The sequence below is a fragment of the Nycticebus coucang genome, chromosome 13 (genome assembly GCF_027406575.1).
Source record: "Nycticebus coucang isolate mNycCou1 chromosome 13, mNycCou1.pri, whole genome shotgun sequence".
Classification (NCBI taxonomy): Eukaryota; Metazoa; Chordata; class Mammalia; order Primates; family Lorisidae; genus Nycticebus; species Nycticebus coucang.
This window is the reverse complement of record NC_069792.1, coordinates 10,164,557-10,191,276: the sequence shown is the minus strand read 5'-3', so window position 1 is coordinate 10,191,276 and position 26,720 is coordinate 10,164,557.

Here is a 26,720-nt window from a genome sequence, read left to right as displayed (position 1 = left end):
ACGCCATCTCTTGTCCACTTCTTCAAGAAACCCTAAATCCTATGAGTTATGGAAAATCAAACCACAGAAGGCTAAAATGTGGGTCAGTTAACTGGAGTTGGATTAAAGCAGATCAAGCACCACAGGATTTTACAGGGTGCCATAAACAACAGGAACAGCAATGGTTACTGAGCAAATTAGAGCAATGTATGAATGGTCGGAAATCCTAAAGTACAATAAAGTGGCCGGGCTAGAGCTAAAGCAATTAGAAGAGAAAGGAACTTGGAGGAGCAAAAGGACACAGAGTTGAAGAGCCTAGACAGACCGAGTCCATCCTCCAAGGGAATCTCCATGTTGCTCCTTCTGAGGAATTCCTTAATCCCAGATAATTACGGGTGAATGGCTCTACTGTAAAAAAGGGATATAACAGAGGAGGGCTGAAAGGAAAAGGGAATCTAATGTTAGAAACAGCAGAAGGCAAACTGAGAAATTAAATACTTCCATGGGAGCAGAAGTCATTGGAGTTGTCTGGAATGCAAAACACACATGGCTTCCTGGATGCTGCTCAATTATTAAATCACACAATTATTTCACGTGTATGCAATACACAGACCTGGGGGTTAGAACTAAACTACATCATTGTAGTCCCATTCAGACATTAATTAACTGGTGTGCGTGTTTTTTGTTTATGTATTATATTCTTTCTATTTGTGATACAGGAATAGTCGTATGAAATCCATTATTACATTTTCTGTAAAGTTGTTGTTGAGGACATCGTCTACTGCAAAACTTACTGTTCTCTAAAATTCACAGGGAGAAATTTCTTTCTTGACATAATTCATTATGAGGAAAAGCTAAGTGTCACTTAAGGAGCACACAAGCTTTTTCCACTCTGATAATAAGAGCTCTATAACTTATTTATCTTACTTTTATTCTCAAAAACGTACAGAGGGTGCCAAAAAAATCCATGCACATTTTAGGAGATGTTATCCATGTGGTACATTTCAAAGTTGAATTGAAGGCACTGTTACTGCTCAAATGTACCTAGACAGGCCACACACTTCCATTTTCCCTGCAATTCGTACATTTTCTGGGAATGATCAATTTTACTTCCAGCAAGAGCTCTTAAACTGGGTATTCAGTTTCTGGCACCCATAAAATGCCATTGAAGGCTACGTTGAACAGTTTGATGAGAATATTTCAGATTGTATATGAAACCACCAGCACATTGTACCCCTTGATTGCACTAATGTACACAGCTATGATTTAACAATAAAAATAAATAAATTAATAAAAAAATAAAAATCCTAAACAGAATATTATTAATAAACGTATTCTAGCAAAATAAGCGAAGGATGGAAAGACAAGTCTTATGTGTTCTCACTTATGTGCGGGAGCTAAACATTAACAACAATTGATCTCATGGTACAGAGCATGGAATGATGGTTACCAGAAGCTGGGGAGAGTAATGGGGAGAAAGAACAAAGTGGGGGATGGTTAATAGTACAAAAATATAGTTAAATAGCTAACTAGAATAAACAATGTCTGATACCACAACAAAGTAACTCTAATCAACAATAAGGGTATATTTTAAAGTAACTAAAACAATGAAATTGGAATTCTCCTAACACAAAGAAATAACAAATGCCTGAGGTGACGGATACACCAGTTATCATTATTTGCTTAATTTCCACTGAATGCCTGTATCAAAACCTCACTTGTACCCTATAAAGACATACAACCATTATGGATCCATAATATTAAAGCTAAAAATTTTTAAAAAGCAAATATATTTTAGTAACATATACAGAGTACGATATATCATGAGCAATTAGGAGAGAAAAACCATGTGATTATTTCGACAAATGTAGAAAAATCTTTCTTAAAATAGTGAACATTTCCTTAAGATTTTTTGTTAATTTCTGTACTATCGGAATAGAAGTAAAGTTCCTTGCCTGTCGAAAGAAACCTAGGAATGGCCTTTGGTTGAGTCATCACAAATGATGAAATACTCAATACTTTTCCCTTAAGCTTGGGGGGGAAAGTACCAAACCAAGAGGTTACTAGATTTAATATATCAGTTTAGCAATGTTGTAAGAATCCAGGTCAACACAAATAATTGCATTTCTGTTTATTAACTGGCAAGGAAAAAATTTTAAATGAAATTGAAAAGGTACCATTTCATTTATAAGACCAATGAAATTTAAAATATTTAAGGATGAATCTAGCAAAATATATGCAGAGTTGGTATGTTAGAAATAAACAAAGGAGATGAGAAAAGAACCAAGAAAAGAACAGTGGGTATGAGACCAACATGGAGGTTTCAGATATGGGAATTAACCCCTTGAGACAGGTGAACGTGTAAATGGATGTTACTTCCAGTGTCTTCCAGGGAAAGGTCTCTAAAGAAGATACAAGGGAAGAAAGCAGAGGCAGAGGAAAGAGAACAGTGATGAGGAGCATGTGTTCACAACAGCAGGGATCGAGGCACCAGTGACAGAAAGAGTGAGAAGAAAGGGAAGAAAGAGATGAAGGAGGGAAGAAAAGAAAAAATGAATCACAACCTTTATTTCACACTGAATGCAAAGATCAGTCAGACACAGATCATAGACCAACTCTAAAACATAAGAAAAAAATATGAGGGAATCTTTGTGACCTTGAACCTGGCAAAGATTTCTTAATAGAATGTCAACAAGCACAAAACTGGGAAGCGGAAATTAATACAATTTGAAACTTCTGTTGTTCAGAAGATCATCTTCAGTATCCATGCAAGAAAAATGAAAAAAATATGCCCTCATGAAACACCTCTATATAAATGTGATGAATTTATTCATAATCACCAAAACTGGCTACCACCAAATGTCCATCTGCTGGTGGGTGAGTGGATAAACAAATCATGGCCGGTCCACACAACAGACTTTTTTCCCCTTCAGCAGTAAGTAGTAATGAACTCCTGGTATGTATGACCAAAACTGTTCTCAAATGCCTTATACTGAATGGAAAAACTCAGACACAAGAGGCTACATCCACTGGCACAACCCACTGACGAGATGCTCTGGAAAAGGCAGATCTATAGAGAAAACACCAGATCAGTGGTTGGCAGAGGTTGGGGAGGATGTGGTGGGGCTGACTACAAAGGTGCCTGAGGGACCCTTTTAGGCCAATGAAAATATTCCCCAGGTTGATTTTTGTCAAAGGATGCAGAGCATTATGTGTTTGTCCAGAAGACCAAACTATATACCTACAAGGGATGAATCTATGTATGTGAATCATCCCTCCATAAGGCTCACATTAAAAATAAGAAATTGCCATGGGATAAAAAGAAATCCTACAAACTGGGGTGGTTACGTCCTGGAGCTCACGGTCTGTTTCCCCAATCAATAGTACCTCCATCTACTCCATGAGTTTGAAAACAATTCAGATTTCACAATTACTAAATCAGAATCTCTAGAGAGTCTGGAAATGATATTATAAGCTCCCCAGGTGGTTCAGACCTGCTTCTAGGCATGGAAACCCTGCTCTAGACAACAGTCAGAGCAGCTCAGACCCTTGAGGTGCAGATCGGGTCAGAGCCCAATGGTGACCTCTAATTTGGAGCATCTGCCACCAAACCAGACTGAATCTCCATTTCTGGCAAGCTTCTAATTCCGGCTCTTAGTTTAAAATTAACACTGCCATTTTGGTGTAATTTTTATTTATAAACATCTATGCTGTTTAAATTAGAGAAGGCTTTGAAGAGGAGGCAAGGTTTGTGTGTTCAGAATATTTTTTAGTAAGTCCTTTACCCCCGAGGGAGTGTAGATGAATCCATTTTCTCACCTACAAAGTCAGGAAGGGATTAAATCAGATGATCTCCCACAATGTCAGGGTTCCAAAGAATCCAGTCATAAAAGAATGTAATTGTCGGTCAAAGGGTACAAAGCTTTAATTACGCAGGATGAATAAAGTCTGGAGAACTAACGTAAAGCTCAGTAACCATGATTAATAATACTATATTGGAGGCTTAAAATTTCCTAAGGAAGTAGATCTTGAGAGGTCTCACCCCCAAAATAAAATGGTACCTACATGAAGGGATGGATGTTACAGCTTATGTTACTCATTTCTAAATGTATACGTGTAACAAAATATCACATTATAGCCCTTAAATGTGCACGTTTGTATTTGTCAATTATACCTGTATAAAGCCAGAAGAAAAAAAAATTTTAATGTGGTATTATGACAGTTAAGCAAAGAAAGATTTTGAGATAAAAGGGCTTCATCAAAGACAGGTACAAGGAGAAGAGTGACCAGGGGATTTGGCACCAGAGGAGTGGCCTGACCCCTGAGGAGTCTACTTTGGGAAGTGAGGAAGGACGCCCCCTGCTGGCTCAGGCTGGGAGGACAGTGTGAAGTTGGGAGTTTTTCTTTTTTTTTTTTTTTTATTCAAAAACTTTAATATGAATATTGGTACCATGAATGTTGATTTTAAATAGAATACAAGCATCATAATAGAAAATAATTGACTAATTTTACAATCTGTATCTATACTATCTGATCATATTTACAGTAGAGAATTGTGATTATAAAAATTTTTTTATCTGTAATGTACAATTTTCTTCTTTTACATAAAACGTATAATGCATGAAATTCAATTCACATTAGTATCTTTCTGTTTACAATACAACAAAGATTCATATGCGTGATTAGATCTGTATCATTAAAATAACACTTAGAAAGATCAAAAACTTTACTACAAATCGATAGTGATCAAAACAGCATGGTATTGGCACAAAAACAGAGAAGTAGATATCTGGAACAGAATAGAGAACCAAGAGATGAATCCAGCTACTTACCACTATTTGATTTTTGACAAGCCAATTAAAAACATTCAGTGGGGAAAAGATTCCCTATTTAACAAATGGTGCTGGGTGAACTGGGAGTTTTTCTATGAAAAGACAGGATAAGAAGGAGAGGAAGGGGAGAAGTGAAGGTTAGTTCGGGTTTTGTGGGTTTTTTCTTTAAATACAGCAGACGTTAGCATAAATGTCTGCTGATGCAAAAGTTCATCAGAAAGAAACAAATGATGCTGGAAAGATGAATAATTAGATAGCAAACCCTGATAAACGCAAGATGTTTACGCAGTCCCCACACACCAGCAGGGCCAACTAGAATCCCATTGAAACTGGACTCCGTTGAATTATGGAATTGTCCCCACTTCCTGATGAACACTCATTTAAGGATAAACCAGAGCAGATACCATCTGAAGAAGGCAGAAGGGATGGGTGTTTTTCAGGCAATGGAACTGAGCAGATTGTAACACAGGTAAGACATGAAGCACCATGATTTTTGTCAAGAGAAGTAGAAAATAAAATGTATCTGGTTACATGCTTCTTTCTCCACAATAGGAAGCAGGCAACTTGCCTAACTGGGGCCACAGATTTTCTTCACATTAAATTCATATAGGAATTGACCACCAACTCAGCAGCCCCAGGGTAAGTTCTGCAACTGCCGTTTTGCTGGGTTTTATCTTTTTAAAAAAGGGCTACAAATGTCACCTCGCAGATACCTAGGAAAGCAGAGAGAGAAAGCTTGAATGCATCGCCCAGCACAAGAGTTTCTGTGAAGCACGGAGGTAAATGCACAGTTAACTTTTGGCTGGGAGGGGAGTTCTTAGAGTGTAATCTTTCAGAATGGGCAAACACCACCAGAGTATGGGACTCTGTCAAACATCACCCCCCAGAAACTTACCCCAGATGTCATCCTTCTCTTAGCTATTTACTCCTCCTCTTCTGTTTTCCTCACTGACCTGCAACCTCCATGGCCGATCAGGGCTCGGCGACACGGCGCCCAGCTTACCCAGACAGCTGTAGGTTATGGCAACCCTCAACTATCTACAGATGGATTCGTTAAATATCTGGGGTGCAAAGTTAAAACCTTACTCCCTGTATTAGGTTGCCTTCATCTAACTATTAATATTTAGCAGCATCGTTATAAAATGGTTCCCAGAGAATTCATAAATAATTCAACAAATAGAGTACTTATCATGAATGGATCAGCTCCAAAAAGGACACAAACTAGTCCTTGCTGTGTAAACGGTACAGGGAAAAGCCAGCTGTAAACCTCAGAATGCAGAGATAATAATTATTTTTCTTAAGCCCTTTGCAACAATCTTTTAAAACGTATTCTCTACCCGATTTGCTCATTTTCTTCTGAACCATATATTTTCCAGGTTAAGAAATGGTTCTTTTTTTGGGCGACGCCTGTGGCTCAAGGAGTAGGGCGCCGGTCCCATATGCCGGAGGTGGCGGGTTCAAACCCAGCCCTGGCCAAAAACCACAAAAAAAAGAAATGGTTCTTTTTATAACACAATCCATACAATTATTCAGAAGATATTCAGTGGCACAAATTGACTTCCTTTACATTTCTCTGATTTTCTGTCTTCCAGTGTTAGAGACTCTGAAGTGTTCGTGTTCCTCTTCAAGAGACAATTGTTAACAATTCCGAGTGTTAGGCCTCTGTGGAGCCTACTCTCAGGTACACAGACAATTGCATTGCACCTCCTCTTATCACTGGAGTTCACTTTTTTCCCTCCTCTGTGACCTTATATCCTTCTTCAATATAGCCTCTTTTGTGTCTTTTGTACTCCTAACATTTCTGTGATTCAACACAATGCTGGTTTATTCTGTCCTGTCTTTTTGCTCCAAGCTCTGTGTGCCTGAATTTTTGTAATAGATGGTAAACGTGTAGTTCTTTTCATTAAAAGTAATCTTTTTTTTTTTTTTTCAAAGCACAGTCTTTGAAAGCTGCTGACTTGTTATGCATGTTCAAGGAAGAATTAAACTTCTGAAAGTCGCCGCATGCTGCTCTCGCAGGGGCCTGGCGTCTGTGCAGTGTAAGGTGTACAAAACGGAAGGGCACATGTCTTGGTTGCTGGAGAATAATAAAATAGAAGCAGGTGTGACAACCGACATAGATTGAAAAGGGTGTGCAATCTAGCAAATCTGCACGAAAACAAAGCCAATCTGAAATGATTCAATATTACACAATTCAATATCAGACCCCTCACTTCTTTACAAGATGAGTTTTGAGGAATGGAGCCAAATGAGCATGGATAAAAAAAAAAAAGTAGACGTATTCTGCATGTAATTACACTGCCACACAAAGAACCATTTCCCTCACATACACCTGCCAACAGGAACATAAAAAAATGGGAAGCACCAATTCAGGAAACCATATTTGATAAAATCTATGACCAAGAGATGCTGTCTACAATTAGTCTTCTGTTGAGAAATACAGATATGTCCACAGAAGGTGTTCTTTGAAGCAACAAATTCTTTTCTACCCCTTGGCTATAAATTCATCAGAAGTAGAAGATGAAGGAACACTCTCTTATTGCTGGGGAAGTAAATTTGCTAATCTCTACCCTAATCACTTAGAACTCTGCCACATTCTTCCTTCACTGGCTTCACCATTTTCCACACTTTCTACTCTAATCACATTCAACCACATCAATGATCATCTCTGGCAAACCCCACAAAATCTCCAGCTTCACCATTTACAAGAAACACGCAAAAATTCGTTTGTGGAACCCATAAGGTTTTTCATTTATGAAAGTCCAGATTGCACCCAAAACCCACTAATTAGTTCTATGCTACTTTATCCTGCCATTTCTCCAAGTCGTGCAAACTGTTCTGTCAAGGAAAGCCTGGACGATGATAGAATCCACCCCAGGAGCTCTCCCCGAGGATTGTTGTCAGAAGTGCTGGCTTCTAATTGTCACTTGAACTCCTTTGAGCATATCGTTTAGTTTTTCTGGGTCTCATTTTTTTTCTACAAGTAAACTAAAGGGTATGTGCTAAATTATTTCTAAAATCCCTTCCAACTTCAGCATTTAATTATTTCATTCAGACGGTGTTGAATTTTCCCTAGCGTTTTTCCATTCATCAGAATTTTCAGAATGAATGACTTGTTGATGAAAGCTTGTTGGGAATTTTGGCCTTCTGAGTGTTCAGCATAACATTAGCCTACTTTTCTCTAACGTCTCATAAATCCCTGAAAAGGAGTTAACTATTAAAGTGGTCCTGACAACAGTCAGTTAGCTCAATGAAAGATAAAAGTCAAATGCTCTGATGCAGAAGGCCCTCTTCCTTTAACAGAAAAACTGGCCAATTTGAATCCCTGGCCATGAGTGAGCCAATGTCAGAAGTTTTTGAAATACTCTGAAGACCTCAGACTGTAGCCCCCACAAAGGGCACATGGATTCTATAGCAAGAATCATCAGGCTGGAATGAGGACATGATCCACGAATTGATTAACCACAAGCATGAGGTTTAACACTTGGGGAAATGTCATCAACACTCTGGAAAAGAAAGTGAATCATCTATGTGCTTGGGCAAAGTTTCCAAAAAGAATCTAAAGGGAAGAACAGATGGTGGGATGACAAGCCAAAGATATCTGACATTTCTCCAGCATCTCCAAGACAGTGGCTTTTGTAGTGTTGTGAGTGACAAGACACGCTATTAAGTAGTTATGGAGCATTTTTTACTTATTAATTACGGTGGTGAACACTAGACAATGAAAGAAAGAGAAAGAGAAAAAGAAATACAAAGATTGAAAGGATGAAAGAGAGAGAAAGACGGAAGAAAGAGAAAAAGAAAGGAAGGAAGAAAGAAAATGGAAAGACGTTCTGAAAGACATGTACAGAATGTTTAGGAATAGAACTAAAAACCAAAGTGGCTATGTAAAGAGGCTATAAGAAATAAACTATTTGTTTTAAATGAACTCAAGTGTTTAAAAGAACAGCACACCAATGAACTACAAAAACTCAAATGGAATTACAAAACTGTTGCCAAAAATGTGGAAAACAAAAGCAGAACAGAAGAGGTACCAGAGTATAATGATTGGAAAATATTCCTTGAAGTTGAAAAGGGGAGAAGAATGGCATCCTGATGTTAATCATCAAAATTAAAGAAATCTTAAATATTAGAACAAACGGTTAATCAGATGTTTTGGGATCACTTAGGACAGAGAGAGGGATTACTCTGAGCCAGGACAGACCAATTTATAATACTTAATAAATATTAAGACTTCAGTCGGACTGAAACACAGAATACTCTAAACCAGAAACACACCTTAGTAAAAAGTCATTCTGTGAATATGCTGCTTGTAGGCTCCTTCCCCATCTGAGGACCAGAATATCGGTTGTAATAGCCAGTTAGTGCTACTAACAAAAAGATAGATAGATAGATAGATAGATAGATAGATAGATAGATAGATAGATAGATAGATAGATAGATAGATAGATAGATAGACAGATAGATAAATTTGTGAAAATCATGTTCATGGAAACTGTATATATCTTGCCAGACAACCAAATCAAAGCTCTACAGAGTGGATCCTAGACTCGCCTGCTGTCCCCACCTCTTTCTGACCAAGCCAAGGCCCCCCCCCCCAGTAGCTGACCTGCTGGTGAGCCTCATCTGTGTGTTTCAAAAGACATGCCCTCCCAGTTATCTCCCTGGGATGTCACCTCTTCATTTGAGAACCGTGACTTCCTGGTTTTGAGACTTTACAAATATGCTTCTCATCCCTTAAAACTGCATCTTTATCAGAGGATTTCTGTCAAAGGCTTTCTTATCTACAATATGCTCTACAAAACCCTGCCTGCTGGCTTTACCCGATAATGGAGTCCCTGCCAGCGTGAGGCAGCATGTCTGTCTAACCTGAGTGCAGGATTCATGTCCTTGCTGTCCTCTGCATGGTCTCTGCCCCTATCAGCAGTCTCGATGTGGTAGTAGAAGAGGTGATTCTAAAATATATTTGGCAGAAGTAATTACTTTATGTTAGAATTAGAGCTGAAAAGTGGTTCCCCATTGCACAATATCAATACTATTTCTGTGTCTCTCTATTAAACATTGCCTAAGAAATGTGGCTTATCACATTTGCAAAAGATACGAAATGAGATGGGGTAGCCATAATGTGGGATGATGGAGTCAAGGTTCAAAACAATCTCTAGGTTTGGGCTCGGCGCCCATAGCTCAGCGGCTAGGGCACCAGCCCAATACACTGGAGCTGGCGGGTTCAAATCCAGCCTGGGCCTGCCAAAAGACAATGACAACTACAACCAAAAAATAGTCAGGCATTGTGGCAGGCACCTGTAGTCCCAGCTACTAGCGAGGCTGAGGCAGGAGGGTCACGTAAGCCCAAGAGTTTGAGGTTGCTGTGAGCTGTGATGCCACAGCACTCTACCCAGGGTGACGTGGTAAGACTCTGTCTCAGAAAAAAAAAAAAATTTCTAGGTTTGGAAATATATGCCAATTGAAAAGATGAATTTTTAAGTGGTGAATAAAAACATCTTATATTTTGATTTGATTAAATGGATTGTACAAGTAACATGTAGAAATCTAGCTTAGCAAAAATTTGAATGATAATGATATAAAGGTCCCCTCTGATTGCAAGATTAACATTTGAGTAAAAAAATAACTATTAAATATTATATTGAGTGGAAGTTTAGGTCCTTTTATATTTAATTATATTGTTCCTTTGAGGATGGATAATATTCCAGAATCACTACTCAGACCTCTTTGGTGTATTATATTTCTTTTTACATGCCATATTTTAAGAAAAACACTGTCAACTTGGATCTCTTGTATATGATCTAATTTGTTCCTGATCACAGGTCAGACTAGATTGAGGGTGCGTATCAGTTACAGCTTCTCCCAATTTCCAATATCATTTCCACCCATCAGTGTCCCTGTTGAAGTGATCACAACATCCTTTTCTTATGTTGAAAATCTCTTACTTAGAGCTCCATGTCTGTGTTTTAGTGTAATGAGAGGAAATTATGCCTTTGCCAAAACCATTGCTCATTCCAGAGAAATATGGATTTGTTGTTCCATACAAGTCTTTCCACCTCAAGATTCAGAGTATCATTCTTGCTATTCTTGAATACCTTAGCCTAGTGCCAATACACACTGTGATCAGTCATAGTTGTAAGAGTTTAGATGGAGACTCTAGGGATTTGTTTATGATATGAAAGATTCCCACGGGAGTTGGCAATTAAACTGTAAGAAGAACTGTCTATAACACCAAATAAAAGTTACCTGTATTTTTAAATGAGAACAATCATTTAAAGATCACTAGGCTAGCTCTTGACATCTCAGGACAGTAGAGAGTACTACAACTGTGTGACCTGAATGAGAAGGAATTTATAGCTATATTTATATATCTGACACATTGCCAAGAAGAAGGTGGGTAGTCCTAGAAGTAGGCCTGGGGTCGATGAAGAGAGCTCTTTGCATTTGGATTTTGAAATGAAAAACCTAATAATCATATTTATCCAAATATGGGACAGATAGACTACTGAGGCCCGAGTCCCCCAATGCAGGGAGTGTTCTAACTTCATAACACAGAATGGGTTTAGCCAAGTAGAGCTTCTAAAGCACTAAGAAACGGTTATGTTAAAGTCTTATCTTTTCTCTGTTTTGATTGATGAACACAATGACAGAATTTTCCAAATTGTCTTAAATGATTTCTAAACCAAGCTTAGATCTTCTTCTACTTTTGAAACTTTTGTCTTGAAGATAACAAGAAATGCTTTCTCTGCTGATGGAATACCCTACATGATCTATTAAAGTGAATATAGGAACATTTATATAATAATACAGAGGGTGCCCCCCAAATGTATACACATTTTAAGAAAGGAAAAGACTGCATTAAAATGTAATACTCAAAACATACCAATAACAAAAGATGAATACAAGTCACATTGATTTCTGCAATTACAAGAGGTTCTCAGAGTGGTTACATCAGCATCCAGTTGTTCCAATTACAGCAATGGCCTGAGCAACTTTGACCAGAGCATTCTCCTGTATCTCTGCACACACTATTTCTTCCTGAAGTACACCCGTGTAGCTGGTATTCTATGGCACATCACATCCTTTAAGGTCCCCAATAGGGCAAGGGGTATGAAGTTAGGAGAACATGGAGGAGACCCAACCACACCTCTTCGAGCTAAACATCATCCTGGCAAATTCTCATTGCAGTAAACGCTCCTTCTCACGACTTGGTGCATGTAATGACCTTGGGATGAAAACTTCCCATTCTGCTGTTTTAAGAACACCTTGTCTGCTTGTTCTAGTAAGTCTTTGCTCACATGCACATTGTCAGAAAGACCTCTCTGTGAGCGTGCAAACTCTTCCAACAGCACAGCAGAAGCTGTGCGAGACCTCCCAGGTCTTCCCTCCTGCACATCACATGCCCCACGCCTCTCACACTCACCACGTGCAATCATCGGGTGTGAGGGTGGTTCTGTTGCACACTCACACTTCCATTGTTGCTGTTCTTGAATTTCAAATACCATTTCAAAATGATCTTGTGCTCACTCCACCGACGACAACCGTGCTTCCAACGTTCTCTCTGTCCTGCCTGTCACACAGTGACACCAGCATTCATTTGATCAATACCATCTTTTGAAAGAATGTCCCAGTACACATTGCTGCTTTAATTTAATTCAGCTTCAAAAAGTAGTACATGCGGGTGGCGCCTGTGGCTCAAAGCAGTAGGGCGCCAGCCCCATATGCCGGAGGTGGCGGATTCAAACCCAGCCCCGGCTAGAAACTGCAAAAAAAAAAAAAAAAAAGATACAAAAAGTAATATATGCATGACATCTCTTAAAATGTGTGTAGTATGTATTTTTGGCACTGCCAATAATTTTATGCCTTCATTTTAGACTTAGAATAAAGGTGGAAATACTAATTTTGAAGGTGACTTACTAAGAAAGTTTAACAACGAGTGGTAAATTCTTGTTGGTAAATCCAATAAGTTTATATGTATCACCTTCTTTCTACTACAGAAAATAGCTTTATAAGACTAAAAATTTTTTGCATTCTACCAACCAAGTTAACAGCTCAACTGACAGATTTTGTAAAGTGGTAAAAAAATGGAAGAGTTGGTTGAAAACATTTCTTCTTATAGCATTGTAAGTGATATAAATACGTACCATAGATTGCTTTGTGGCGGTGTTAGAATTTCACCACATTTGGCAGATTTAAAAGCATGAGCATTTTTAAAAATTATGAAGCCATTGGATAAAATTTAAGTGTAGCTTTTTAGACTCTGAAATAAGTCATATACAATGCCATACCTTAAATTAGACAAGGCACTTTAAATGATTATTTTCTGTACAATCACAAAAAATTGGTGAACTGTGTTTTATACAAAGTGTCTCATATGTAAACTATTCAACTTACAGGAGTTTGCAGTCATGAAGCAAAACTAAAAATATTCGGGATCCTTGATGGGCACAAGTGACAAAGGATTATTAATACTTGCTAAAATACTTAAACAAATATTGCCAAGTACTGAAATAGACTTATAAAAACATATAGTCAAGTAGGGTTGTGCATGCTATGTCCTTAGCCACGCCGGGGGAAGAGCTGTGTGGTCACATCCTGTTTCCTGGAAGAGCTGTGTGGTCACATCCTGTTTCCTGAAAGAGCTGTATGGTCACATCCTGTTTCCTGGAAGAGCTGTGTGGTCACATCCTGTTTCCTGGAAAGGACTTTGACATGCTTATTTCATTGTCTCTGGATAGGGACGTCCAGCAATTATCTGCCTTCCCTGTTCCTTATGAAAATGTGTTGTTGAAGTATGACACATAAACCACCTATTAAAGGAAACATATAGAAAAGGGCACAAATCTCATGTGTACAGTCCAGTGAATTATCACAAAATGAACTCATTCATGAGACAACCCCCAAAGTCAAGAAATAGCACCTGACTGGCACTCCAGGAGTTTCCTTGTGTGCCCCCCTCCTTCCTCACTGGAGTGAACCCTTGTCCTGATTCCTAAGACCAGATATTAGTTTTACCTGTGCTCCATTGTTTTATAAAAGGAACATGTTGAATCCTTTTATATCTGGTTTCTTTCATGCACCATTACATGTGTGAGATTCATTTATGTTGCTTTCCATGATAGAATTTTGTCCATTTTCATGGTTGTATACTATCCCCTTATGTAAATAAACTATATTTTTCCACTCTTCTGGTCACAGACATCTGAGATGTTTGCAGCTCAGGACTGTTATGATTATGCTTATATATGCCTTTTTGCACATCTGTGTGGATTTCTTATGAGTATACAAATAAGAGTAAAACCTCTAGGTTATAGGATATGTGTACCTTCAAATTTAGTAGCAACTGCCTAAAACCATCATGCATGTAATTTTTATTCTACCATTAGTATACAAGAGTATCAGTTATCTTCATATCTTTACTAACACTTGATCTTGCCAGTGTCCTTAATTTTAGCTATACTAATGGGTGCACAGCGGTGTCTCATATTTTATTTTGTCCTTTCCTGGTGTCCTTCGAGGCTGAGCACTTTTTCATATCCTTATTGTCTCTTCAAATATTTTCTTTCATGAGGGTTTCTACAAATTTCTGGCCCATTTTTACATTGACCTTATTTTTTTTTCTATTTGACGTATAGAAGAAGCTTTACATATATTTACATATATATTCATATATTCTGGAAATAAGCCTCCTGAGGGTTGATGGATTGCAAATGTCTTTGAGCATTTCTTGGCTTGCCTTTTCATTCTTTTAACCACATCTTTGATAGATATAAGTCATAATAGTAAAGCCATTTCTCTGAATCGATGTTTCTTTATGGTCAGTGATTATTTTGTATTATTTGAGGAATATTTAAGGCATCTTTAACTACTTTATTTTTGAAATATTCTATTATCGTCTAGAAATTTTTTACTATATTTTTAATTCTTAAGGCAACAATCTACCTGAAATTTATTTATATCTATGACATGACCTCAATCCAAGTTCTGTTTTTCATGTGTGTACTCAATTAACCCAGCAGCATTTATTGAAACATTGTCCATTTCTCACTCCTCTGCAACGCCAATATCAACCTAAGTCCAGTGACTTCACATGTGTGTGACTATTATACCTGAACTCCCTTTTCTGTTCTCTTTGTCTCTTTCCCTTTCTTTGTACCAACATCACATTGTCTTAATTAAGGTAACGTCAAAATAAGTCTTCAAATCAAGGGAAGTGCTTTTATTTAGTTATCCTTTCTTAAGATTTTTCTCAGCCATTGTTGGTCCTTGAATTACCATATGTCTTCCAGAAAATGCTTGCCAATTTCCACTAATGTAATTTCTGGGACATCTATTGGTATTGGACTGAATCTGTAGATCAATCTCATGTCTTGGTTGAATTTTCTGGTAAAGCTATTTGGCTCTCTATTTTTCTATATTTCCTTCCTTTAACTCTATTGAGATTTAATTCACTGATCTAAACTCTTCAGATAGATAATTTAAAAAATTGATCTTCAAGCTATTTTCTTTTCTGATATGTAAGTTTAAGACTATGTATTTTCCTCTAAGTATGGCTTTAATTATATCTAAATATTGTTACCCCATGCTATGTATGCTTAAAATCTTTCAAAATTTGTTAAAGCCTACTTTATTTCCTTGTATATGGTCAATTTTTAAAAAATCTTCCACATGTAATTGAAAAGAATACATATCCTGTAGTTGTTACATGCGATATTCTACATATACCATTTCTTTTTTTATATATCTAATACATTTAATAGTGATTTACTAATATTTGGTATCTAGTTTATATTTATTTATTTTCTTTCTTTATTAAATCATAAACACATAGATTATGTATACATTAATGCATTTATGGGGTACAATGTGCTGATTTCATATAGAATTAGGAACACTTATATCACACTGGTTAATATATACTTCATCTCATTTACTTAATTATTGTGTTAAGACATTTATACTTTATACTAATAGATCCAACATGTACCCTTGCATTATGCACCATAGGTGTGATCCCACCGTTCACCCTCCCTCGATCTGACTTCCCTCTTTCCCTCCCATTCCCCCTCTGCTCTCCTTCATCTTGGGCCATAATTGTGATCTATTCTTCATATGAAAGTGTGAGTGATTGTAAATTGGTTTCATAATAGTACTGAGTACATTGGATGTTTATTCTTCCATTCTTGAGATACTTTACCAAGAAGGATATGTTCCAGCTCCATCCATGTAAACATAAAAGAGGTAAAGTCTCCATCGTTTTTAAAGCTTCCATAATATTCCATGGTATACATATACCACAATTTATTAATCCATTCATGGGTCGATGGGCACTTGGGCTTCTTCCATGACTTGCTATTATGAATTGAGCTGCAATGAACAAATATCTTTGTTATAAAGTGAGTTTTGGTCTTTTGGATATACACCTAATAGAGGAATTGCAGGATCACACGACAGGTCTACTTTTAGATCCCTGAGTATTCTCCATACTTCTTTCCAAATGGGATGCATTAGTTTGCACTCCCACCAGCAGTTCAGAAGTGTTCCCTTTTCTCCACATCCATGCCAACATCCATAGTTCTGGGATTTTGTTATGTGAGCCACTCTTACAGGAGTTAGATGATATCTCAAAGTGGTTTTGATTTGCATTTCTCTGATGATTAAAGACCATTTCTATCTATGGTATTTTTCTGTTATTGAAATCTTTTACATTCTTATTGAATGTTTTTGTCAGCCTGTTCTCTTAGATACTAAAAGATATGTTCTAAACTTTCACCATAATTGTAGGTTTATTTTCTTCTTATTTTAGTTCTGCCAATTTTCACTTTATGTATTTACTAAATTAGGTGCACATTTATGACTATTAAATCTTCCTAGTGACATAAACATTTTATCATTATTAAAACATCCTTTTAATCTATGTTTATTATCTCTTAAATACTGTTTATATAGAATAATACATCTGTCCTTGTAATTTCAAAATTTTTAAAATCCTATATTCAAAAGGGTCTCTTATAAGCTGCAAATGGTAAGAGCTTTTTTGTTTAGTCTGAAAAATCTTTGTCATTTAATTAGTGTAGTTAGGCAATTAATATTTAGTATAATCACTGATATTTGGGTGTTATAATTTACCATCTTACTATTTGCTTTCACTTCCTATTTGTTTCATTTCTTTATTCTTACTTTTATTTTTAATTGTATGATTTTAAATCAAATAAACAGTTTTATTTTTTCATTGCTTATTACAACTTGTTAATTATACATTATTTTATCAATTTTCTAGTAGTTATTCTAGAAATAACATATATTTTTGATTTGTGAATGCTTATTATAGATTAGTATTTTTACCATTTTCTAGATAACTAAAAGTTATTAGGACACTTAACATCATTTACTCCACCTCTATCATATGGGTTGTGTATGCTATATATTTAACTATTCAGCGTATTATTGTTACTGTTGTTTCATGTGTCAAATTTCATTTTCATTTATATATTTACCCTTTATTCAGCTCATCAGTTGTCCCTCTATCTCTGAGACACCAAAAGGAGTCATACCTTCTGCCTAAAGAAAATTATTTATTATTTATTTTAGTTTTGGTTTGTTACTGATAAATTCTTTCAGTTTATATGTGTGTGAAGATATGAGGTTTTGCCCACAGTTTCGAAGGATGTTTCCACTGAATATTCACTTCTAGATTATTGGTGATTATTACTGTCTCTCCGTTGATTTGCAGCTTTCATTTTTAATGTTTACAGGTAATTGTCATACATTAAATTCCACCTAAAATAGAATATATTGCTGATGGAAACACATATGTGTAATTCATTTCCAATTATTATATACTGCTTCTGGCTGCAGCCCAGTGCCCTGGCCTGAGAGCGGGATACCATCGCTTTGTCCTCGACAGCTTTGACTGTTGCACACTTGATATCCCAAAGTCAGGTGCTCAATTTCTCTCTGGATCTTGTAGAAAGTTACGTTACAATCATTTCTTAAACAGAAACTGAGTTTCTGGGAAACAGAGCATGCCCTCCTACCAAAACCCTAGAGTGCTGTGCTGTGATTCTTTGGTGGAGAATCGTTAGAGGATCCTAAAAGAATTCCTGTTTGCCTAATTTGCCAGGAATTAGGTCCTCTCTGAAGTCTGAGCCTGCTGCAGAGCATTCTGTGGCAGGTTACTTGTTAAACAGATCAGAGCTTCACAGCAGATGTGGCATATGCAGTCTCCAAAATCCAAAGAGGATCACCACACCTGGGACTTCTTTGGTGGTGACATAAGACACAACGTCTAGCAGGGATTTTATACTGTAGGGGTCATATCCCCACATAGCATAGACCCACTGGGATCTCTATTTTTACGGAGTTTACCTTCCACTATCTAATTGAACAGGTATCTTACATAGGCAGATAAGGTTAGGAACAGACATCCCAAATTTTCTGGCTGAAAGACTAGTTTCTTTTCCCCCCTAACCTCACCATCAGCTCATACTTCTGTCATCTATAAAGGCCCACATGGCGATGTTGAATCAATGTCAAGTTGCTACAAAAGTTTCCATATTCTTTTCTACATAATACATTTATCTTGACATGAACTGATAACATAAAGTTTACAGAATAGTACTTCAAGTACCTATTATTTGCCAGATTCTATGCTAGACACTATGGATTAAGGGAACAAAACAGATCAAGATCTGTGCTAACAAGGAGTTTATGTTCCAATGGAGAAGAAAAGCAATAAAATGTAGAAATAAAAGTAATTCAATGTCAGGCAGTAGTGAGTATTATAAAGAAAAAATAAGGCACTATCAAAAGATAAAGAATTATGGGTGAATGACATTTTATTAATAAATAGTCAAAAAAGGCTTATCTTAGCTGGCATTGGAGTGAAACTAAATGAAATGAGAAAATAAACCAAATAAAAATTATAGAATCATAGAAATGAGTATTCTAAGAATTATTATAGTCCTTCAAAGGCTCTGATATGGGAGCCTTTTAGTATTTTCTTGGCCAGGGAAGGATTGTGTTATCAGAGAAAAGAAGTGTGCACTGAAGTTGGCCAGGGAAGGCTGGAGCTGGGTGAGGATCTCGGATGGCTCCTGCCTATACTCCTAACACATCGGGAGACCAAGGCAGCAGGATGGCTTGAGACTACGCGTTCAAGACCAATCTGGACAACATAGTGAGATCTCAACTCTACAAAAAATAGAAAAAATAGCTGGATATGGTGGCCCAGGCCTATAGTCTCAGCTACTACAAAGGCTGAGGCAGGCCTATAACTTAAACTCAGGAGTTCAAGTTCAAGATTACAGTGAGCTATGCCACTACACTCCAGCTTTAGTAACAGTGGGACCCTATCTCTAAAATGAAACTAAAAAAAAGACCTTAGATTGTTTGTTTGCTATTGTTGTTTTTAAAAGTATGCTGTGAAAACAACGGAGATCAATTTCTTTTTTAAAGAGAGAATTTCATTACCGAGTGATGAATAGTTGAATTTGAGGGCTTAACCACAACACATACAATTTCTAAAAACCTTGTATAGAGCAAGTTAATTTCAACACATTAGTGTCAAATGAGCTTGGATCACAAATTGTTGGGCAAATCATTTAGATTTTTTTCAAAAGCTTACTCTGTAGTCGCACAAATAAGGAGTGATAAAACTTGCGTTTCTTAAATGGTCCCAGCCATTTCTTACCTCTAGCACTCAAATTAACAGATCACCATATGGAGTCAGCTTTCAGGGATAGGACAACTTCCTAACACAGTTAGGGATGAAGCCATCTATTTTTCTTGAGCTCCTCAGGGTTTGAGGAAAGAGGTTCCCTGCTCCTTTCTCTCTTCTGTTGCTGCTGCTCCTGGAAGCAGTCTGTCTCGCTTAAGCCCCCTGTGGCTACTCCATTTGTTTAAAAATCTTTTTCATTGATTGTTACTGCTTAGAGTTATTTTTCTTTTTTAATTTTATTATTTTCCAACCATGACATCCAAACACTTTTTGAAATGTAAAGGGATTAAGGGATTACTTTTATGTTATGTGAATTTCATTTCAATTAAATTTTTTTAATGTAAGAGGGAAAGAATACATATACATATGTATTTTTTTAAGGAGAGCTCTACTATTTGGTTAGACTACATCTGCGATACTTGCTGTAAAATGCTGTTAGTCAGATTAATTGTACTTAAATCATGCTTATTCCTCCAGAGTACATTATAACCATTTAGTAAAACAATGCTTCTCTCAAACAATCTGATTGAGCTTTACTGGGGGATCTTTGACTTTTACACTAAACCAATTTTCTGAGGACTAATTTAGCAAGAAAATTATTTTGTCCAAATCCAAAGAATATACTTTGTTATATTTACTTTCGCTCTCATTTTAATAGAAAGGAGAGAAGCTATTTACTTGAAACGAATATCTGCTCCCAATTTTTAAAAATTGGCAAGACATGATTGCAAGAGGGTCTTTACCTAACAATTGCAATCAGTGTAACCTGGCTTATTGTACCCTCAATGAATCCCCAACAATAAAAAAAAAAAAAATTGGCAACCTTCTTCTCTTTTTAAAGAGTAACTATAACTCCTATCATCTCTAGGAAAGGTACAGAGTGATGGGGGGGTGATTATATAATTTTATATTCTAGAGATGTCTTAAAATCTCACTGCCAGGTTTCCGATCCAGATTAGCTGCCTGCGTCATCTTCCCACAACTTGCCAATGGGGAGCGGGTCACGACATTCTGAATCCTGCCCACAGCCAGTGGGAACTGGGGTGTCCTCTGAACCAGGTGGGGTGCTGAGAGGGAGAAGGTATTGGAAACCTTGAGGGTGAGAATTGTGAATCGTAACAAAGAGATGACAATTAGCCTTTGTTGGGTGCCAAACTCAAAGAGCCTATAGAGCCAAGGCCCTTGTGGCTAAGTTTAGGTAAAATGCATAGAAAGAATGACAAAATCTTCAAAGAGACAGAAAATCTGAAGCCAATGTGCAAAAGAGACCTGAAGACTCCACACATCAGAGACCCTGACTTGACTTCTCCTGAGTACAGTTTTCCATCTGTATTCTCTACCTGCCCTTCATTACATTCATTCACTCTAGGGATCTGGGCCCCACTAGGTTCAGGGTCAAAACTTCTAAGCAATTTCAAACATTGCTTTTTATTGATTTCCACATCCCAGCTATGACTAAGTACTTTCTGATTTTAAATTAGCAACTTCCCTCTTGACACCTAACAAGGCAGCCATTTCATAGAAGGGATTTGCTTCTTCAAGGCCTCCTCTTGGTTAGAAATTTGAAACTAAAAGATTGGTCAAAACAGAATCAATGCTTGTGAAGGGGAGGCCATCCTGTGAATTGAACATCTGTTTAACTCCATGGATTCTCCATGGGAGATGCAGAAATTGCTCAAACATTCTGTTTCTGTCGTGGCAATGTTGGAAATGTTCTACTAATTGATATGGTATTAATTAATTTCTCTTCCATTCTCTAAATTTCTTCTTCCTTGCCATTTAGGAATTTGCCATTGATTTTGTAGCAGAAAACTCATGTGTGTGTGTTTTTTTTTTTCCGTCTTTCAAATTAGCATTCTATGAATCTGGATAAGGAAAGGCCGATTTCAGAAAAACAAATGCTTGAGCATATGCCCGGTTGAAGGTGGCATTCCTAAGTCATTGGTGACAAAGGCTTGTGCCATCAACCAGTGAAAACAGAGATCATTTTGTGCCCTCTCTGATTGATAATACATTTGTTAAAAATGGTGATAGGAATGTCATGTTTTCATTTGGCACATAAATAAAATAAAAATGGCATAGGATTGCTTAAACTGGTGATCCTCCACTGGGGTATGAAGGTCATCCTTCATGCATACAGAAATCTCCCACATCTGAATATAAACTTGCAAATGCATTATGTAACATAATGCTGTATGTTTATACTTTATACATTTTAATGAAATATCAAACAGGCTTATCTTGAATTCATAACATAAATTGCAGTAGAGGTCATGGCAATAAAATGAATGCAGTCATTTCCCTGGAACAGTTCTTTTAAAGGCCCATGCTTCTTCTCTAACCCAGGAATAGACTAGGTAGCTGCTCAAAATGATACAATTGTAAAAATTCCTATCGTACCTTTCTTCCCATTTATACCCCTCCATTAGTGTTAAAAAAATACAATTCCTTAAACTCCAACCTGCCTTCTCACTCATGGGTCAGAGGCAAATGGGCTGTCAAAGATTTTGCTAAGGTGAAAAGATATCCCAGGGTAAAAAAAATAAGCTAGAGGCCTATTTCTCCCACTTCTTCATGTTAAAGAGTTCTGCCACATAATAGGCATAAAATTAATAGGCAGTTTACATAACATTGGCTATAAATTGCCAGATAAAAAAAGCTTCCTCGATGGTGTGACTCTAAGATTGAAGAAACCAAACTGTAAACTTTATCCTTTCCTTGCATGGCTGCCAGCATGTTGTCTAAAACACCTGCTCGGGGAATATGTCATATCCAATAGCCTGTGCAGATTAGGCCAGAACAGAAGAGAAGTAAATGTATTTTTAAATGCCAGGTTTTAAAAGAAGACAGATCCGTTTGGTATCTCATTATAAGTGAAATGATTTTTCACGTCATCCCATCGGTAGCCACGCAGCTTTGGGGAGAGTTTCAAAGGTCAACATGCACAACTCTTTATTCTTTACTCATTCACTATTTTCTCATGAGAGAAATGCATGAAGACTATTTTCTGAGTGGGCTTGCATTTTATCTAACGAAAGAGAAAAAAATCATTGCTCCCAGTTTCTTTACATGCCAACAATCCCTTCAATTTGATATATACTGTTACCAGATGAACAAAACATCATGGGAGCTGGGGGGTTTAAATTCTTTTTCCATATTTTCAAAATATGTGATTACAGAAGATATACTTAAAGTAACTCAAGAAACACCTAGAGACAGTTTCTCAAGGTAAATGGGGAAAGTGTACATTTTCTTTAGAACTGCAAGGTAGTAACTTCTGGAACACATACCTTGTATTCTTTTAGACAGTACATCATCATTCAATCAACGCCACCAAAGACAGGATGAACACTGCAAAATGCAGCAAAACCTCCATAGCCAACCGCTTCCCTCCATAGATCCTTAAGTTGACCTAATTTTCATAGACCGGACATGCACCACATGTACGCATCAGTACAGTAGGCCTAGTTTCTTATGTGGACCACATCTTATGTTGATCAGTTTGTTACAGTCCCTTGTGTGGCCAACTTTCAGAGGTTCTACTGTAGTTACTTACGACAAGAAACAAATACTGCAGCCTGCTTTCAGGTTGCTTGTTCATTGCTTTGCTTAACAATAATATTGAACGAACCTCTCAATAGACTGGTGACTTGAGTCAGTGGACTTGACTGGTTCTGGGCTTGCAAGATATAAGAGAAGCCAGCAACGCATCTTATCCAGAAGATGGTGACAAAGAGGCAGATAAATGTCAAGTTCTGTAGCTTCGGGTGATAAAAGTATGGTAGGTGTATTGGGGTTCTTAGATCCTTCTATTAACTGTTCTCAACTCATGCTTTCCTTAGTAAACTCACAAAGAAAGACAAAAGGAGAAGTTGATATGGCAAAAGGCAATTGTCCTGGGGCAGAGAGGAGTCCTGATGGAGGGCTCAGCTTCACAATTATGCACTGGCAGGTGGGGGCTGCAGCTTCCTTGAATTAATAAGAATCCTTCCAGACCTTTTTTTTAATAGGCTTTCTTTCACCCCTCACCACTCACTCCCTACCCCAAATTAACTTCCTTGTCTACACTAACTGCCAATTCCATTGCAAAATAACTGCTAGGTAATATCTGCCCACCAGGCTGTCTAATTTTCACTGTTGTGTACTTCTCTCCATTAAGACTCACATGCTGTCTGTTTTCCCTCAATTACCCCACTGAATCAATCACTGTATAATCCGATAATATGGTTCCAAGATAAAACACAAATGACAGACAGTGGTTTTTAATAGGTTAGCCCTATCGAGGGCTTCCAATAGCTCACCATCAACAAAGGTTAATAGTGTCAACATTCTGGAAGCATGTCCAGAGACAATGGGAACATCATCTTTAGCAAATGGGACTTTTAAGTTTTGCCCAAAGGAAAGCTGCCAGAGCACTGGCTCTCCTTGAGAGTGATGCTGACTCTGCACCACTGCCTGCTAACCAGGAATGACTAATATTGGAGCAAAACTGAACATTCTGTATCTACTGCTAGAATGCAACCTGAGCTCCACAGCTTGCCCTGTGCATATTCTGCCAAAAGTATTCAACCTAAACGCACTCAAATCTTTGCATCTAACTTCTAGATTAGGAAAATACAAAGGAAAGAGAAAGCAGTTAAACAAAACCGTGAGGAAACAATTAGACAAATCAAAAGGGAAACATCCTGAAAGACGCTGGGCTGATCAAAAAAATCAATGGATTATCTGTGCATAAAGAAACTTTAGAGGCTAATAAACTACAGGAGCCCCTTATCTTTGAGCAGTTCTGGTTTTATTTATTTTTTATAAAATTATTCTCAAAGTACTTTCATAATGATTTCTGCAATTTAAATATGGGTTCAATATTGCAAAATATTTTAGAATTACTATTATATCATTAGCTGTGATAAGGCATTGTGTTTCAGTGGGACAAATCAATGTATTTGTATGTGAGGAAGGGCCATGAGAAATGATTTTAAAAAAAAGTCGAAAGTTAGCAATTATATTCTTTTTTTAAGCTTTGTAATATACTTAAAGAATTTTAAAACTGAAAATACCTGAATGGCTTAAGCTTGTTATTTGTTTTCATAAGCAGAGGTCTTTCAATTTAACTAACATAATTCTTCAATCTCATGGAATTTCGATATAATAAGCCTCAGTTATCCAGAACTCTGGATAGAATTGATATAGAAATCTACACGTTCTAGATAACCCCTACTTACTACAAATGTATAGTGTTGCTCCTCTGAAATCACTGTGAAACTGTCTGATCTGATAACTAGACTTTAGAGACTATGATCAAATTGTTTCTCACTGAGTTTACATCGTGCTCATAAATAATGAATAATGTGACATTAATGAAAGGACAACTAGGATTGAGTTGGGCTGACCTAACATATTCTTTTCAGCGGTTCTCAACCTGTGGGTCGCAACCCCTTTGGGAGTTGAACGACCTTTTCACAGGGGTCGCCTAATATCAGATATTTACATTACAATTCATAACTGTCGCAAAAATTACAGTTACGAAGTAGCAACGAAAAGAATTTTATGGTTGGGGGTCACCACAACATAAGGAACTATATTAAAGGGTCGTGGCATTAGGAAGATTGAGAACCACTGCATCTAAATTTATTTTCATGAAAGTCTACCCCTGTGTCAATTTAATCTGAGACTTCTTTTTCCTTTCATGCCATTCGTGGTATTTGTTGAGCATGTGCTTTGGCCAGGAATAGCTCTGGGTTCCAAGGATGAATGTTCGAGAGGCTGGATGGAAGCCGGGTGGGGGAGAAGGCAGTCAGTTTGGGGCAGATTCCAAACCCACCAGCATCATACTCACTGAAAGCTTTTTACTTTTTTCCAAAAAAAAAGAAAAGTACATTGGGGACAAGTGTGCTGATTATGAATTTTTTAAGGTTGATCCAGAATCTCCAGGGATTCTAGAGTAGCTGACACAGACACCAGCACTTGGGAACAGAAATGAAAGAAGCCCTCAGGAAGCCCAACCTCCCTGGGAAGTGTGAAGGCACTCACGGAAGGGGCATTTCTTTAGCATGGAAAGATACAAATGAACTTGGAAATTAGAGAAAGAGTGTGAGTTCACAGATATTTTGAATATATGTCACTTCAAAGATAATGGTATTTCAACAGAGAGTAAAAAGAGAAAAGCTAGGTTGCCAAGATCAGTTTTGTTAAAAATGATAATAAGTTCAGTGATGGATAGACGGATATGATAGGACCCGTGATAAACTCTCCTGCCATTGTATCATTGACAAGACAGCCATAATGGAGGTGAGATGTCACCGCTGTCTTCTCCTTCACTAGTCTTTAAAACCATATAGGCAAGAAAGTTGAACTTGGTATCCAAAACTGCCTGGCTTTAAATTCCTGCCCTGCCACTTAAGAGTTGAGTCACTTTGGGCAAGGTAAGTTCTATGTACTTAAGTTTCCTAAAAACTACCTCATAGTATATCACAGTATTGTTGAAACGGGTTTAAATGACCTGACACATCTGAAGGACTTACCACACCTGTGTGCTCAATAAATATTAGCAATCATTAAATTACTAAATGTTCAAAGGGGAGACATTTTTCAATTCTTATTATTGCATTGCTTAATCAAATACATTCATTTTATGGCTAATTTTTAAATATTATCCTTAATAATTGTTCATAAAAATACTATTGGCAGTAGTATATAGAACAGTATAATGGAAATACTATTTCTACTTTGTCAAAGAACATTTTAACGGATTGGTCAATGAAGCAAATGATGAATTTTACATTTTTTTCTGCATTGAGTTCCTGCCCCCATTGTGATGGCTGCTAGTAACTCACTCAGCTCCAAAGGTTTGGAATTACAAAGATAAAATATGTCTGGATCCATCCCCAACGGTAAACTCTGGCTGCCTCTAAGGATGTAGGAAAGAACTGGGGAGCACATTCTCAGCTGTGAACTACATTTCCTGCCCCCCCAAATACACAACTACATTGCCAGGATATCCACAAACAGTCCTATTTGGTCTTCCTGACTAAATTACTACCCACATTTTTTCTCTGTAATAGTCTAAAATTGTTTCATGCTTTGTAAAGAGACTGAAGAAAATTTCAGGGTGTGAGTTAATGACAGGAGAAAGAGTTTTGTGGATTCTATCCTGTGCAGCTCTTCAAAAGTCAATCTTCTTTGGAGCA